This window comes from Camelus dromedarius, chromosome 16, assembly GCF_036321535.1.
Source record: "Camelus dromedarius isolate mCamDro1 chromosome 16, mCamDro1.pat, whole genome shotgun sequence".
Classification (NCBI taxonomy): Eukaryota; Metazoa; Chordata; class Mammalia; order Artiodactyla; family Camelidae; genus Camelus; species Camelus dromedarius.
This window is the reverse complement of record NC_087451.1, coordinates 3,878,323-3,896,754: the sequence shown is the minus strand read 5'-3', so window position 1 is coordinate 3,896,754 and position 18,432 is coordinate 3,878,323. Positions and strand designations below refer to the sequence as shown.

Below are 18,432 nucleotides of genomic sequence, written 5' to 3'. Positions count from 1 at the left end.
GCAAAAGGGGGCTGCCACCGCCCACCTCGGAGGCATGGATGAGAATGCAACACGCAAGTAGGGCTGCCGACTGGTACCTGACACGGGGCCTGACTAGCTTCCCTCCGCTGCCCTTCTCCCCCTTTAAACTTGCACTGTTCCCCCTGGTAAGGATCAAACCCCTGGAAAAGACTGCCCGAATCTTCTGTGTATCCTTGGATACATGCATTACCCTTAGGAGGCCAGAAAAACAACTGCCTCCTCCCCAGTCACTATCAATGTTCTTAAGAGTCTGGGTATTTTTAACCTCTATTTTGCAGGGAGACAATTCCAGAACTTTGCAAGCACCATTCTCCAGGTTGGCTCCCCTCCCAGCGCCCATCTCTTCTCACCTCAGATCCTCTGTCTGATTGCCTTCTGTTCATTGGAAAGCGAGTCCAGTAGGGTGGCGACTCCTAAGGACGCCCTCCCTCCCTCACAGGTGAGTGTGACTACTTTCTCCCCACTCCAACTCCAGCTTCTTAGAAGTCTACCTTCCCGGACCCTGCAGACTCTGCATCTTCCCAAAACACAAACATGGCCACGACCCTCCTTTCAGATTTCTTCAAGGCTGGCCCTGCCCAACCCCCGGCCCCTTAAGGATAAATGGCATTAGTCTGAAAATCGCAAACGCTGCAGACTGACACATCAAAGCTGCATGGTCTGGGCTTTCCTCCAACCCAGGCACAGCACAGCCCTGCCTCAGCCTCAGTCTGCAGCTCTCAAGATGACCTAATTCACATGCGCGACTGTGAACACCAGCTAAGAATGACGACTCCCAACGTGTATCTCTAGTCCGGCTCCTTCACCTGAGCCCCAGGGCCATAGACCCGAGTGCCTCTTTGAAGTCCTAACTTGGATGACAAATGGCATCTTAAAAATGCCTCATTCCGCCATTTACTCTGGAATTCGATTCCTGGCAGGTACCTCCCAGACACCCCATTTTAGTAACAGCCCCAGCACCCACCTATGTGTTTGAGGTCACATTCAATTTCCACTGTTCCCTCCCCCAAGCCCTGCCCTGGAATCAATCCTGTTATATCCATCGCTAAGCCCATCTCAAGTCTGGTTCTGCAGGGACCACGGCCGGAAACCCACAGGCTCACAGCATGGTGCACTGAGTCACAGTCCTCCAAAGGGTGCTCCCTGGAGGGGGAGGCATCTCCTGCCACTGGTCACCACAGAAGGCACTGTATTCTCACAAAGGAGGCCCAGGAGAAGGGACTCAAGGTTCTCCCGTGGTCTGAGTTTTGAAGGGCCCGAGGTGTGGGGGAGCTCCTAATTAGCAGACACACTTGCCAGTAAGCAGACGAGGATGGAGGAACCCAGGCAAGGCTGTTCTCACTCCGACCCCTGGGCCCTCAGGAGCCATGGGAAAGGCCTATGTCCAGGGCATAGCCTGGCCATCACAGATCCCTGCCTGCATTTGCCAACCCAGACAGACTAGACTCCTTCTACTTGCGACATTTACTTCTGATCTGTTCCCCACCCACAATGTGATGGACTCATTCAGATATTCTCTCCTGTCTGAAGCGAGACAAATTCAGTGAAAAATGAAGTGTCCACATTTGGACCAGAGCATGAAAGGAGAAACAATGCCTCATGTTCAGCATGATGGTGGTGGCCAAACACTTTCACCGGGTGAGATGAACCATGGTGGGGGTGAGAATCCAAGGTCCTAGGTCGGCCAAAGCATCTTCCTTCACAGTTGACTGTGGTGTTGGAGACTCACTACCGCAAACTAATGACAAGGCCGACAGTGGTGGACGTCAGCTGCAACAGATACGGAGTCAGCTATTTACTGCCAACATGGGTTAAAAGTAAAGGCCAGTGCAGGGAGGCCTGCACGGCTGCTGAGGCAAACAACAGACCCGGCTCTGAATGCCCACTGGCTGGAGCAGGGTGGAAGCTACCGTCCCCTTTAGCAGTCCCTATGTCCACCAGATCCAGGTGAGCCAGCTACTTAGGAGAAGGAAATGTCCTGATACTCAGATAAACCAGACTCGTAAAGGGAACAAAAGAGTGGCATGGATTTTAGACCCACTTTTGCCCCTTTATGAAGGCAAAGTAAAGTAAATGGCACGGGAAGTAAAATGCAAAAAAAATAAATAAATAAATAACAAAACGGTGACTGCTTCCTCCAACAGCTGCTCACCCCCGAGCCTGCCACTTCCTCACCAGTGACCGCCGGCCAGGCAGCGCCGTCACGCACGTCACACAGCGACAGCCAGAAATCGAGTGTCAAGCACGTTTGTGTAAAAGAATGGAGCAAGATGCTGCAGAATTTGACTTTACAAGTTTAAATACTCCATGAAAAACATCCCTCAGCAGCCGCCTAAATGAATTCGCATCTCACTTCTCCAAAACAATCAAACAGATTTAATAAGGGCGCATTTGTCACCCAATATAAGGAGGACCAAACTGGTTCCTTAAAGCAAGGATTTTAAGAGGTATCAAACACCAGTGGGTGATGTGCTAAAAAAAATTAGAAAATAAAAAGATGACAAGGATACTACATAGATCAAGGCAGCTGTTAAGTTTTTGCTTTTTAAAGAGATGGAGACAGCACGGAGGGCGATCTAGCTATTTCCAATGCAGGGTGTGCACAGCCCACATTTTCAGACGCAACAACATGCTCACAGGGCAGTACAAGATAAAAAGGAATAAAGAAAAAGGAAAAGAGGAACAAGCGAAAATTAGAAACACACAAGAACAAAAATGACTTTGACAGCATGTACAAGAGTTTACGTGAGTGTGTGAGGCCAGGGACGCGGGGATGGTGAGACCCACCCTCACCTCCTGCTCCAGGGAGAGCAGGGGCCTGAGGGGAGCGGCGCTGCCGGGGGACCCCAACGTGGTCAGCGCCCCTAACCAAAACTCCACATACATGGGTCTAGGCAGGTCTTAAGCTACAAATTGTGGTCACATTTCAGGCTGGACAGTTTTACGCACTTCCACCAAGAGTAGCAGGAGAGAATTAGGCTCTGTTCCTGCACCAAAGCATTGTTTAAAAAATTAATGTCTGTTGAATAGTAAAAGCAACAATGGAGTAAAAGTGACTGGAGGAGAACTTGCTTGACCCGAGCTCACTGGCCGCGTTATCTCACTGACGTTCAGATGCTGGCTGAGACCTTACGGTACCAAAACAGACAGACGCACCAGGAGGGAGTTTAATGCGCTGCTGTATTTTGATGCGGGGAGCCATGCCTGGTACACGAGGTTCTAGGTAAACAATGGTGACTGTGTCAACCACTATGGGCTAAGAACATACCCAGCTAATCCTCCAAATCCCAAGGGCAGACTTCAAAAGGCAAAAACAAGCAGGAATTCTCTGGTGGGTCCTCAGACTCAGAGCCAAGCAGTTGCTGAGCAAAAATGTCACCAGTGCCTCCTGTGACAAAAGAGGCGGCACTGGCCTGGGGGCTGGGGCAGGGCTCCAGGCTTCCACTGCTCACCCACCAGTCTGTCCAGGGGGAGAAGTTGGTCCCTTCTTACATTGCACCGATGCACCTACCTTGACTGTTGCCTCGGGGATCAGCAGGAGGTGACATGTGAGGTGAACGGAGCCAGCATCGGTGTAGCACGGTGCTGGCATCTGTGCCCTCAAGAGTGCCCAGGCTCCTAAACATGACACCTCATCTCCAAGGAGCAGATGGGGAGAGCGGGCATGTAGATCACAGGGCCCTGTGAGGACAAGAACAGATCATGGCCACGACATGCCTTGTCCCTTCCTTAAGCATGTCCGGGAGGAACAGAAAATTCATCCAGAGCCTGCTAGGCACCTCACGCAGGTGGGACTCGGGTCCTCTTGCCTATCACTCACAGGGCTGTTCTGGATATTCTTTTTATCAATTCTCTGGCATCTTCTCCTCCAACTTACCAACAACCAGAAAGTAGAATCTGATCTTAGTTAAGTTCAAGAATCACAGAGCACCGCCTCCACAGCGGGCCCGGCAGCACATGCCAGGTCGTCCGAACGTCACCTGTGGGACCGCCATGAGCCCTCTCCAGACTCAAGGACCGAGGCCGTAGGCCGGGGGTACACAGATTCCCTCACTCTCCCCAGCAAAGGGGGTCCACCTCTCGGCAAAGGCATCTCACCCTCTTCTGCCCGAGGGACAGCACAATAGATACACGGGGAAACAGAGCAGAAGTTGGGGGGTTAGGCAGCCCAGAAGAGCTCGTCTGTAATTCCGAGGCAAAGTGGGGCCGTTGACTTAATCACAGGGACAAAGTGAGGATGAACATTTCTCTGCTCTTTCCCATACTCCGTGATACGCGTTTCCCTGCATAAGGAGTTCATTCGGAGGTCCCTGGCGGTGTTTCTGATGTCCTAACATGGCATGCTGCCTGTCGGGCAGGAAGAGAGGGCCTGAGCCGAACAGGTGCTGAGCCTGGGAGGCAGGAGACACTGGCTCCAAGCCAGCTCAACCAGCGCCTCGTTCTGCCTCTCGGGATTCAGCATCTCATCTATAAGCAAAGGGATGAGACTGTCCCAGGAAACGCTGCCCAACAGAAATGAAATGAGAGCCATGTAAAGAAAGTTTCCCAGTTGCCACATTTAAAACGGTAAACAAAGAAACAAACCAACAAACAAAAAACAAGTACTAGAAACTGATTTTAAGAACATATCTTACATAATCTACTGTATGTAAAATACTATAATTTTGACATGTAATCAATAGAGGAAGTAACAAGATAGTTTATATGCTTTTAGTAGACAAGCCTCAGCGTCTCATGTGCATTTGAACTACAGCACATCTCAGCTCAGACCAGCCTCCTCCCCAGTGCTCCTAGCATCAGTGGCTGTGGCTACTCTATTGAACAGCAACTCCAGGGGTCCCACCAGGGTCCTGGCTGAAAAGCAGGAGTAAGTGCTCTAACACTATCAATAAAAGGATCTCTCTGAAACAAAGGCGGATTCACTTTTGAAGGTCTGTAAACCGGCGGGCTGCACCTCCCTCACCCCTTGGATACAAGACAGTCCTATTCCGTGCTGATCCCTTTCTGGATGGAGAGAAGAAACCCGGCACACAGCCAGGGTGGACTGGCCTCCAGGTAAACTTACCTGCTGTCTGTGTCCAATCCCATGAAGTCCTCCTTCTCAAACGGCATGCAGAGGAGTGGGATCTTGTCCCCAGACTTGTCAGGGGCCCCATCCAGCCACTTGGACTTGAGCAAGATGAAGAGTGACTCAGTGAAGTCCTCGATCCTCTTCTCCACCACCCTGCAGTCCTCGTAGATTGAAGGCCACGTCGGTGCGCGGCTGCTTGGCTACCTCCCCATGCAGCACAAAGACAAAGAGCTGAGAGTCATTAAGCGTGGTGCCATACAGCACCTCTGCACGTGGAGCTTCCCGAAGGCCTTGGCCGAGAGGCAGTCGGTAATGGTGACAAGGCCCACAACCATGCGGTGGGTCTGGAAGCCGCTCCATCCATTCTTGGGCGCATAGTGGTGCCTGTAGTGCATACAGAATGCGCCCTGGGAGCTGCACGGGCTGATCTGGCTCACCAAGGAGATTCGCTTATAGATGCAAAAGAAATTCTCCTCTGAGATGATCCCCACTGGTTTGACCACCACGGGAAGAGTCTCATAGTCCTCAGCACACTGCACGTAGTCAGGGATGCTCATGTTGCAGGCCCTGCCGAGAGGGGAGAGGAGATCGAGGTAAATATTGCGCTGTGGGCTGCAGGCGCCTCTGGGTTGCGGTGACCTGGTGTGTACCAGCCAGAAGGCAGGGGAAGCCCAAGCAAATCCAGGGGTACAGTTTGTCCTTCAGAGCCTGCACATGGCTACCGTAGCTCGGATCACTTTACCCAGCTTTTGGTCTAGGCTTCCTGCCCCTGCAGAGAAGGGTCATTTCTTGTTTTCTGTTTCAAAGCACCTAGCAAGGCCCTGATGCAAAGTCACTGCTCAAAAATGCGGAATAAAGAAATGAAAAAAGGAACTGCTTTCCGCAACCCCCTTCAGCAGAATATAAAGAAAAGGACAACAGTAGGAGCAAAAGATCTGGATTTCAATTCCAATTTATTTGAACCCCTAAGCTGCAGAATAATGGATAAGAAAACTTGCCTTGGGGAGGAGGGTACAGTTCAGTGGTAGAGCACATGCTTATCATGTACGAGGTCCCAGTACCTCATTTTAATAAATGAAACAAATAAATAAACCTAATTACCCTCCTCAAAAAATGCTTTTTAATTCAAATTTCAAAAAACACCTTGCAATTGACACAACATTGTAAACTTGACTATAATTCAATTAAAAAAAAAAATCCTTGCCTTACAAGAATATATCTGGATTACAGAAGTTTGCAAATGTAAAATGCCTAGGGTACCATCTGCATAAAAATGGGTGACTACAAATTTACTATCCCTCCTTTATGAGCTATATTTCCTTCGGGGGGGTTATAACCTCTCAGAGCTAATTTTCTCAGATTTAAACAAAAGTAAATATTACCTGATTCTCAGTACTGCTGAAGAATCAGATAACCCTATGAAAGCATCTGACCCACAGAGCTTACTCAATAAATGTTTGTTGAATGAATGAATAAACAAGCAAAATGAATGCTGCTCCCTGCCACAGACCATCATAATGGTACTGCTTGGAAATCCCAATCCCACGTTCCACCCGTCTCTACACTAACCTTGTGGGTGACCTGGGCAGGCGTGTGTGCTTCTCTAAGCCCCAGTTTAATCGTGAATAGAAATGATGTCAATAACACAAACCTCAAATTGTTAGTGAGTCAGTAATGAATCGTACAACAAACTTTGCAAGATGGAACCATGAAGGAAAACTGGGAAAAGGGTCCATAGGCCCTCTCCATATTATCTCTTACAACTACATGGGAACCTACATTATATCTCAAAATAAAATTTCTACTTTTTTAAAGAAGCTATTAAGGTTAAATTTGCTCACTGTCTCAAAAAAGGAACACACAGAAAAAATAGGACAATGCCCAGCACATGAGATACACTCAGTTAACATTCCCACTGAACCCAATGGTCCCTCCAACTTCAGAGCAAGAGGATGGGTCCTTGTGGCAAGAGGCCACTGCACCTGAAGCTAACAAAGCTAATGGTGCTCACTTCCAAGAGCCCCTGTCACCACCCTTGTTCTAATTTTCTATTTGTAATTTTTTTCCTTTTTATTAAATAGAAACTCCCAATTGCATAGCCTTCACCTGACTAGACATCAAGATGGCAGCCCTTCAAAACCTGACCACAGAGATCATGATGGCAGCCCTTCTTGGTGAAAGAATAAAATGAAAAGCCATTTCCACAAGACCTCTGTGTAAATCTACTAGGGAACTTCATCCTGGACTGAGGAAGAGGACTAGGGAGGAGGGGGCAATCTGAGGCATAGAGAAATATGGGCCAACTGTCCTTCGATGGACTTTAGACTCAACCATCACCCTCCAGGAAATTTAAAATACACAGCGACATAGTGCTATGGGCAAGATTTTTTTTTTTTTATATCCCTGAATCCCTTGCAGGTCTTGTTTCTACTGAGACACAAATAGATTATGTGTATAATGTTTCACAAAAGCCTTAAAATATTATCACCCAAACTTGACACATCAAGAAACTGAGGTAGAGAGGTTTGTCACATTGTGCAAGATTAAAGAGAGGCCACGACAGACACCATATTTAAATCCAAGCACCTACTCCAGTGCTCACACTAGAAAGTGTGACATACTGCCTTTTCTGCCCTCTCCCTGCAATAAATCTCTGAAGAGTATTTTCTGTGCCACCTGGAATCACAATCACATCAATTTTCCACAAAGAGCTATGTCACTCCTTGCAGGAAGTAACAAAATCTAAAGTGTTGGGATGGGAGGAGAGATTTGCATTTTCTGTTTCTCAAAGGAAACATGGTTTTAAAAGAAACTGAAAAGCACTTATCTAGTCTAAGCCCTCATTGTGCAGAGAAAGAAACGGAGGGTCAGAAGAGATGAGGAAAGGGCCTTATTAACAAATATTCCCTCAGCACAGCACCAAGCCAGCCCTGCGCACTACTGGGGGAGGATCTGGGAGGCCCAGGAGAATGAGTGTTAGAAAATGGAAAAAGAAGAAGCATACAAGGCCCTGTCTGTAAACCACCATAACATGAAATTCCACCAAATTACCCAGTATGGGGGCAGCCAATAATAAGGTGGGGTAAACAGGTTACAGAAACCTGGAAGTCTCAACCATAGTGGAAATTCCAACATTTACTATGTTTTTTTTCCCAGTTCAAGCATCAACTCAGTGGGCACTCTGTAACAGGGACTACACTAGGCCTGGAGTTCTCCCAAATACAGATCTCTATTACCACGTGTGCAAACCACATAAAGGCCACCAGAAGAAAAGTGCTCACAGATAACATGGAATTACTGAAACTGAAAGCAGCCAAAGAGCATATATTACTAGGAAAAACGGTGCTGCTAGAAATGGACTCATGGACATAGAAAGCAAACTGTGGTTAGCAGGCAGGAAAAGGGAGATTAACAGATACACATTAATAAATATAAAATAAATGACAAGGACCTACTATATAGCACAGGGAACTATATTCAATTTCTTGTAATGAGTTCTAATAAAAACAATCTAAAACATATGTATATACATATGCATATGTTTATAACTGAATCTCTGCTGTACACCTGAAACTAACATTGTAAATTGACTACACTTCAATAAAAAATAAATTAAAAAATAAGTAAAAATAAAAGCAATGCCATTAAGAAAAAAAAAAAAGAATACTGTAATCCCCTTAGCTGTAGGTGCTGGAGAATCCTGGTTGCAAACACCAAGTCCACTGGATCACTCCAGTACTGGCTGTCACGCTTTCTGACCATCAGAGATTCACTTGGCTTCACTGAGGTTACTTTTCTCTTCTGTGAAAGGCTACAGTAGCAACTAACGATGTATAGAATCTCATCATTCACAAGCCCAACAATTAGTGTGGACTTCCCATGGGCCAGGCTCTGGAGAGATGAAAAGATAGGGTCCCAGATATATTCATGGGTAGAAGAAATTTATGCCATAAAGACATTAATTCTTCCTGTTTTGATACACAGATTCATTGCAATTCTGATTAGAATTCCTACCAGATATTTCATGGAATGTAACAAGTTAATTTATGGTCAGGAATAGGCATGAAACTTCTTTAGAAACACCACTGAGGAAGGGTGGGTATGTCACTCATTTCCACTGGTCTTTCTGATGTGATGAAAACGTTCTGGAATAATAATTGTTGCACAACTGTGAATATGCTAAAAGTTGCTGAATTGTACCATTTAAATGGATGGACTTCATGGTGTGTGAACAATATCACAAGAAAGCTGTTATATGAAAAAATATTTCTTGACAATTATTTTTCCCTCTATACTACTAGTCTGCCCCACCATTTAAGAAAAACAAAAAACCAAAACAAACCACACTGTGCCAGGAGCTCTTTAGGACTGCAATGTCCCTGGGTCTCCAATGCCTCTGGTGGTGCTGTTCCTGTTAACGCACACTAGCTGGGCTGGGCTAGTTAGGGACTGTAACTATCTTTTTAAAATCGACGGTTACACCTTTCACACTGGGAGTGGGGAGGAAGGAGCATGTCACAGCCTCATGCCTTCAGCTCATTTTTAACTGAACCAAGCCCTGCTTTCAACACTGTAATCCCTGGCACTATAAAAACACGTGACATCAACAAGCACCGCCATCATAACACCTGAAAGTGTTCAAGGTACTTACCTGGGGCAGAAACACTGAGGGAGGAGACAGAAGCTCAGTCAGCACTGAGGATCCACTTTCCCGACTCCACCAGAAGCTGGGCTTTACAGCCGGATGCTCTCAGCCCAGGGAGCAACGCCCACGCCGCTGAGCTTGTCCTCAGGGAGCAGGAAAGAAAGAGCAGGGCAGCCCAGGGGTCGCGGGGCAGGGAAAGCAGTGGGGAGTTGGTGGAAACGCGGGCTGCAGCCGCGCTCGGAGGCCAGCCCCAGTCCCAGCCGCCTGCCAGCGTTCGGGTCCGCAGACCCCGCCCGCCCGGGAAACAGCCCGCCCAGGGGCGGGGACGGGCCGGCGGCCGAGGAGAGGCAGCCCGGGAGGAGGGGACTCGCGGGCGGGACAGGGGAAGGGGACGCCAGCCGCGGACTGAGGGGAGCCCGGCTGGGGCGAGAGGCGGCAGGTGCACACCTGGCCATGGACAGGTGTGGCCGGGGCGCCGGGGTTGTTGGCGCGGGCAGAGGGGTCTGGCCCGAGCAATTCAGCTTAACACAGGCTGACTGGCGCCCTGGGGGGCTGTGACATGCCGACCGCCCTCCCGCAGCCGCCTTACCCCTTTCCCGGGAGCCCCCCACCTTGCATTTCCACAGCCAGAGGCCCCGGCCCCGGGCAGGAGCTAAAGGCCTACCGGTCGACAGAGCTGAGAAGCCTTTGGTGCCGATCCCCGGCTCGGAACTGGAGCTTCCAACCCGCGGTCCAGCTGGCACCGACTGCCCATGCGCAGGAGGGCCAGCTATTCACTCTGGGTTCTGCCAGAGAACGTGGAGCAGCGAGGGAGGGAGAAGATGGGAGGGGGAGGAGAGGAGGGGAAAAGTGGAGGGAGACAAATGGACAGGAAGAGCAGAGAAAAGGGATGGATCTGGAGAGGGTAGGGTCGTAGCGGAGATGGAGAGAAAAAACTTTACCTCTGGGGGCACCCCGAAGGAGGCGGCAGTCCTGCCTCTGTACCATTCTGTTACCCTTCAAGGCCTGCAGCTCATGGTTTACCTCTCTGATCCAGCCCTCCATCCGATGCTTCTGCAGAACCCCTATGGGTATCACACCCGTTGCCCCCACGCGGAGCTGGGTTTTCTGTTACTCTGGGAACCAAGCACCCGCAGGTGTTGTCGCTCAGAACTACCTTGGGAAGAGTACCTATACCCCTTTTACATGCTGGGAAACAGACAGGCATGATCTCTGCCTTAGTTCCACTCTCCCAGATGTTGGGCTGGCGGGGAGCGGGGTGGTACAAGATCAGAGACCCAGACAGAGCAGACTGCCTGAGTGTTGGTGCACAGTCCCCATCCCTCCTGGGTAAACCACACCCCACCCTAGTGGAACCATCAAGGGCTCACAGTAGTTCCCTGGGTGTCGGAGAGCTATCCTCATGTAAAGGAAAAGCCCAGCTGGGCTAACAAGCTAAGTCACAAATCTAAGTGTGATAAGTGTCAGTTTACTGATCTAAATTCTGCTGGGTTAACTCGTAAATCTGAAGTTTAGTGTCAGTTTACTGGGCTAACAAGCTAACTCATAAATCCAACCTCAACAGGTGTCAGTAACGTGATCTATTACAAGTTGATAAGCTCCAGTGTACTGATTCCTTGATTTTTGTTGTTTGAGCCTTATTGGCTAATACCCCTTACTTGTAATTAACCCTTTAAAACCTCATGTGCTTGTCTTGGAGGTGCTCAGAACTTCTGAGCAGAAGCCCCTCTGAGTCCGCAGGCATAATAAATCTGAGTACTCCAACCCTCCCAGTGGTGCTTGTTTCTTGGCTGGCCTGTTGTTTCCATAACAGTCAGTTCCAGTGCCCAGCTTGCTATGTAGATAGGAGTGTTACCGAGTCCAAATTCATTCTCCTCAGTGCAGGACAGGCCAATAAGTTGGGAGACCAGGTGTTGGGTCAAGGAATAGCAAGTCTCCGTAGACCTAGGTGGCAAACTAATGTCCTGGAAAACCATCTCCCCAAGTCAGAATTCAGGCTCCTTTCCTACGTGCTTGGTTGTTGCAATCTTCCTGGTGTAGGAATTCCTTCTTGTTAGAATCCTTTGTTCTTGCAGCTATCTGCCTGGGTCAAATCTCTGTAAACCTCCAACAAAACAAACGTTATTTTCTATTCTGTAATTTGTTATCTTTTTATGAATGAAAAAGTGTTAAATATCCTTAAGTGTCAGAGCCTTCAGAATAGGCTCTCCTGTATATTTCAGGCTCTAAGCAATATTGTTTTACAAGCAAGATGAAGCCTAGGAGACAGAGCATAGGGTTAAGGTCAAATGAAAAGATCTAATATGTAGTCAGATTTGTTCTGATCTATTACCCGGGCAGAAGCCACTTGAGGATTTAAATCCCTTTAAGTTAAAAATAACTAAAACTTTAAAGGAATTTACATACATAGTTGGGAATGTGCATACCATATCTAGAAAAGCATCCAAAGGATAGTAAACAGTGGCATCTCCAGGGAGGGCTGGAAGAACAGAGGATGAGGGTAAACTTCTTTCACTTGTGTAGTTTTGTGCTCTGTTTGAATTTTTTTTAACCATTTGCATGTATTTCTTTTTCAGTTAAAAAAAAGTGTAATGGAGCAAAGGAGTAATTAGCTCAGCAAATACAGCAGCCATGGAATCACTGAGTCATCACTTTTGACTTAAGGCAGGAAGCATTTATTGACTCTCTCCTATGTGCCCAGTGCTGTTTTAAGACTTCTTTTATTATTATTATTTATTATTATTATTATTGTTATTTTTCTTTTATGATATAATAACAAGGTATCCCCCACCCCTGCACATTGCTGGTGGAAAACCAACTGAGTTTTTATTGAGTTGTTTTCCAAGGAGTAGAAATGACTTATAAACTGAACACATCTTCAGGGCAAAACAGGCGGAGTGGTTTTACAGCACGCCAGACAGCTATGAAGGGTTTTCAATAAAGGTGCCCAGAGCCTGAGAGAGAAAGCCTCCAGGGCCCTACAGAAAGCTGTCCAAACTGCCTTCTCCATGGCACTACTGAAGTAGGAAAGAACAAATCTGACTCCATATTTGATCTGTTCCTTTGACTTTAAGAAAACCACGTTAATACGCTCCGGTCTTTTCATGGGTTATGATGTCACAGAGGAGACGGACATGTCAAAAAGGACCACTCTGCCGTGATCACTGAGCCGGGGAACGGGATGGGCGGCAAGATGTATGACGCAGCCATAGCTGTGCCCGTGCTTCTAGGCAGGTAACCAAATTCGCCTAGACAATGTGTCAAATAATTGTGCCCATGTCCTCATCACCTGACATGTATTAAAGAGAAATGGAAACATATAAAAGTCCAATACCCTTGGTGGGTACACGGTCCAAAGAGCAAAGTCACAGTTTGACAGCTGGCCATCCCGGTTCCCTGGGATTCATTCTTGGAGAACCTTAGAAACCACTCCTCTGTCCTTAAGAAGTGCTGCATATTTGTCCTATCTTTGGCTCAGGGATGGAGCATGTTCAAGTGAATTTTAATGTCTGCACAGTTTTGACTGTCTTTCTCCAGTTTCACTTGTCCATTCTAAATAGGCCTGAGCTAAGTCCATCCTCCGTAAGATCTATTCCCTCTGGTGACAGCTCATTGAGCCTGCAATTAAAAGCCAACTGAACAAGACTGTCCTCAGCTAAAAAGTTCACCCACCCTTCACTGCTTTCTTAATCTCCTCTCCTGGCTAATTGCAACAGACTAACACCTCCCTCTACCAAGCTCCCCAAGTATGTCAGTTTTTCTCCCCAAAGAGAAAGTAAGGTCCATAAATGAGGAGTCAACTCCATAGTCACCTCTGAATTCCTAGCATATAGTAATGTTAATAAATAGAACTATGATTATGGCTTCTTTATTTTAAAACATTTCCTGTTATTTGAATGAGACCTTGGAAAAGAGGTGTTTGCCGTCCAGTATCTTGATCCACAAGTCTCTGGAGGCCTTTTTCGGAATGGCTGCTCACTGATTCATTCAAACCACAGCTTCTCATTCCAGGAGTAGCTGTGCTTCTCTGCCAGGAGTTTGTGGTCACTCTCATGCCAGAAGAGCTTTAAAATATATCCTTACTTTGGATTTGTTATTTTTCCCCTCTTCCAACAAAATTGACTTTACTTACTGTCTTGCCTTGAGGAATTTTTTTTTCCTAGTTCACCCTTTAGTAAACCATGCTTCTCGGAATGAGCTTGGCCTTACATATGATCAGTCATCCAACTCCCAGTGTGAGAGGATTCGGGCTCACCTCCTGCCCTACTGTCAAGTCAACTGAAACTCAGTACAGGAGCCAACAGGCACCCCAGGGCTTCTAAGGCTCATGTATCACCCAGAAACCCTGCTTTCTGGTTTGTCTTGGCTTCTGAGGATTTCCCCTCACTTTCTTGACAATTAGCTGTGTAGCTTGAAAAATGAGGAAGGAAGGTTTTATTTCTTAATCCGCATTTTAAGAAACTTGTGTAATGAAGGTTTTCACAAGTTTCTACAACCCTCCATTGCCGAGACAGAAAACACACTAGATTTTTTCTATGTTTAGCTATCATGTGTATTTTTTCTTTTGTTTTCTTAACTGCAAACAGACATCTTATAATTAAAAAAATTAAGGCCCCAAATAGGATAGAGAAAGGGCATACAAAATTAAAGGGCAAAGACAGAAAAATGATAAATACTCTACAAGGTTAATATAATACTTACTCTATGGATCAGTTCAGCAATTATCAGTAACAGCTAATTGAAATATGACCATGAGGTAAAAGGTCTCTCTTGTCAGGAGGTGGCTAATAGAAAATAGAATTAAATCAACAAACTAAAATTCTAAGTCTGGCGAGGTACATAAGGCTACCAGGAAAATGTGTCATCTTCTGGAAAGGAGGGAGGCTCACCAGCTCTTTACTGTGGAGCCTGAGCCCAGGGGAGGTCGGTGAAGTGAGCTCTGTAAGTACCCAATTAGCAAAGTGGGTGATGAATAAAGAGACATGAGCTTTGATGACAGAGATGATACTACTATTCACTTGTCCTGTAAAGTATGTCTTCACGTTCAGTGATCAATACCTCGGCGTCCTCAGGGATTAAGATTATAGGAAAATTCACAGCCTGGGCCCAGACCTCCTCTTTGAGCTCGTGACACTGCACTTAGATATCTCAAGGGCAACTCCAACTCCACCTGCAAAGAGCTGACTTCACGGTGCTCCTCACATAGCCATCCTGCCCAGGGCCCCTGGTCGGGGGGCAAGGTCTCTCTGCCTCTCACAGCTCAGGCCTATCACTCACATATGTGACTGGACCCCTACTTTAGGGCCCAGATTTCCTCAGTCACCGAGTCCCACCACCCACAACTGTCCTACCAGATACTCACTGGCACTCACTCAGCACTGAATCTGTGCTGGGTACCATGCTGCACACTGTGCGCAAGTTATCTCACTGGATCTCCACAGCAGTCCTGGGAGGTCGGTACATCACTGCTTTTATTGGTTAGATAAATTGTTTCTCTTCCTTGAGTGCATCATCCAAAGTGACATGGCTACAGAGCCACAAAACTGGGACTGAAAACCACTTGAAAATTCTACACTCCTACACCTGGCAGCCACCCTAATCTGACTCATCACATCACCTCCTTCTGAGCCTTCTAAATGTTTCTAAGCATTCTACAAGACAAAAGTGATCTACGAGAACACCCCACTCCCCTACTTAACATGTGTCAATGACTGTCCACTGCCCTTAGGAGAAAGCCCCATGGGGCATGAGCACAGCCCAACGGCCCGGCATCTGCGTTCCCTGCGCGGCCTTGCCGCCTCACCCACCATGCAGCTCTACACTAGCTGTGTCCAGGACAGGGATGCTGACTCCGTATAACCCGGGGCTCGTCTCAATTGAACAATGATCACCTTCTTCAGTGTCCCCCCTCTTCACTGCTGACTCTCAGAAAAATGTTTTCTCAGGATGAATCAATATCTTTTTCCTTACAACTTCCCGTCATAGATAATGAGCTCCACCCAAAAGAGAGAAGACTTAATTCTCAGTCTCCTTATCTGTAAAGTGAGAATAACAAGGAAATATGTGAGGTTTTAAGAGAAATAATATTCATGTGAGGCTGAGGGACAATTCCCAACATACAGTAAGCGCTCAATATGTGCTTACTTATTATTAATAAGAATAAAATGCATTCCAGCAACCTTAACTCAATGTTTTATGGCTATGTCCAACAGACTACAGACACACTGTTGGACGAACCGCTTTGAGCAGATCAGCACAAGCATACTGGGAAAGGTAAGCGCTGACTCCAGTTACAGCTGCAGCCACCCAGCACTACGGGGCGGGGGCAGTTTCTCAGACTATTACATGTTGCTTGAGCATTTAATTGTCACTAATGAATAAAGACAGGTGTTCTTTAGTCAAAGCTCCTGAAACATAAATCTTCAAAGATTGATGCAAATTAGATTTCAAGTACAACACTCTCTCTAGAAATTATTTGATAATAGTCTTAGCTCCTCTGCACATCAAAAGGGCATGTTCTTAATGTATCTGACTACACCAAAAGTGTTGTTTAAAAGAAATTAAGATGAAGCCATCCTGAATAAGCTCTCAGTATCAGCTGCACAAAGCCCCAACCAAGGGTCTCATTTCTCACTTCCACATACGTGTTCAGGTAGCTTAACCTGGGTCTTGGTTTCTTATAACATGGAGGTGGGAAGAGTTGTGGATAGATTTATGTAGCAAATATAAACCTAGGGTAGTTGCTGTGTAGAAATCCTAGAAATAAACAAATTGATATATAGTCCTTCCCTCAAGAAGCTCAGACTTTCCATTTACAACAGCATTAAAAATAAAATGAGAGATACATTTAACAAAAATTTACAAGATTTGTACATTGAATATTTTGAAGTATCACCAAAAAATTTTAAAAGATCTACATATATGGAAGACATCGCTTGTTAATGGAATGGTAGACAATATTGTTAAAAATGTTAAGACTCCCCAAAGCAATTTACAAATTCAGTGGAATCCCTATCAAAATTCCAGCTGACTTCTTTGCAAAAATTGAAAAACTGATCCCAAAATTCATTTGGAAGTGCAAGGGGCCCAGGACAGCCAAAGCAATCTTGAAGAAGCAGAGCAAAGTGGGAGGACTCACTTTAAAGGGTACTAAAAAGCTATAGTACTAAGTCAGTATGGTACTGGCATAAGTTTGGATAAATAAATCTATGAGACACAATAAAATCCCAGGGGGGAAAAACTTACATTTACAGTCAGTTTTCCACAAGGGTGCCAACAACACTCCATGGAAAGAATAGTCTATTCAACAAATGGTGCAGGGAAAGCTGGGTATCTGCAGGCAAAAGAATGAATCTGGAATCTGGACCCCCGTATTTTATATAACAAATAAAAATTAATTCAAAATGGATCAGAGACAGAAACGTAAAAACTAAACCTATAAACTTTCTAAAAGAAGACACAGTATAAATATTTGAGGTCCTAGGATAGGCTTTGGTTTCCTAGATACAATACGAAGAGCACAAGTGATAGAAGAAAAAAGCAGATAAACTGGACTTCATCAAAATTAAAGCCTTATTGTTACAGAGGACATCATCAAGAAAGGGAAATGACAGGGGAAGGGGGTATCTCAACTGATAGAGTGCGTGCTTAGCAAGAAAATAAAATAAATCAATACACCTAATTACCTCACCTGTAAAGAAATTGTTTTAATGTTTAAAAGAACTAAAGTGAAAGCACAATCTGCAGAATAGGAGAAAAATTTTACAAAGCATGTATCTAATAAGAGACTAGTATTCAGGATATTTAACAAATGCTTACACCTGAACAATACAAAGAAAATCGACTAAATATTTAAATTTTCCAAGGATTTAAAAAAATACACAAATGGCCAATAAGCATATGAAAAGAAGCTCAGCATCACTAGCCAAATCAAAATGAAAATGAGATATTATTTTACACCCACCAGGATGGTTATAAACAAAACATGCACAATAACAAGTGTTGTTCTGGAGGCAGAGATACCTCATATGCGGCCAGTGGAAATGGACAACGGTGCAGCTTCTTTGGAGAAGTTTGTTGTTTCCTCAAAAGGTTAGAGTTATATGGCTCAGCAATTTCACTCCTAAATGTAGAGTCATCCCTTAGTATCCTCGGGGGGTTGGTTTCAGGAACCCACCACCCTGGATTCCATAATCCAAGGATGTTGGAGTCCCTTTACAATCAGCCATCTGGATCCATGAAGTGGAAACTACAGATATGGTGGGCCAATTGTACAGCCAATAGAATGAAAACATATTCTCACAAATACATGCACATCAATATTCATGGCAGTATCATTCAGAGTAGCCAAAGGTTACAAACAATATACATCCATCAATGAACGGATAAACAAAATTACCAAGAATAGTCCCACAAACTTTTGGTCATTGAATCTTTGACAAAGGAGGTGAGAACATACAATGGAGTAAAGACAGCCTCTTCAGAAAATGGTGTAGGGAAAACTGGACAGCTGCATGTAAATCAATGAAGTTAGACTACTCCCTCACAGCATACACAAAAATAAATTCAAAATGGCTTAAAGACTTAAACATGTAGACAAGAAACTATAAACCTCTTAGAAGAAAACATAGGGAAAACATCTGGCATACATCTCAGCAATGTTCTCCTAGAGCAGTCTACTCAAGCAATAGAAATA

At 45.7% G+C, this 18,432-nt stretch overlaps 2 long non-coding RNA genes across 6 annotated transcripts in view; both read right to left on the bottom strand.

The window, feature by feature from the left end:
* Positions 1-5,656, bottom strand: part of LOC135323188 (uncharacterized) — a 90,954-nt gene extending 85,298 nt beyond the window's left edge. For all 4 annotated transcript variants that reach the window (XR_010384421.1, XR_010384424.1, XR_010384419.1 and 1 more), the window contains exons 1-2: positions 5,087-5,656; positions 3,533-3,702 (exon numbers count right to left, since the gene is read on the bottom strand). This is a non-coding gene — a long non-coding RNA (uncharacterized LOC135323188). The remainder of the gene's footprint in view (positions 1-3,532; positions 3,703-5,086) is intronic.
* Positions 5,657-9,719: 4,063 nt separating this feature from the next.
* Positions 9,720-18,432, bottom strand: part of LOC135323187 (uncharacterized) — a 34,101-nt gene continuing 25,388 nt past the window's right edge. Inside the window, exons 4-5 of one of the 2 annotated variants that reach the window (XR_010384417.1) lie at positions 16,983-17,070; positions 15,466-15,772 (exon numbers count right to left, since the gene is read on the bottom strand). This is a non-coding gene — a long non-coding RNA (uncharacterized LOC135323187). Of the gene's footprint in view, positions 10,633-15,465; positions 15,773-16,982; positions 17,071-18,432 lie in introns of those variants that run through there. The other variant, XR_010384415.1, reaches the window with a different exon arrangement.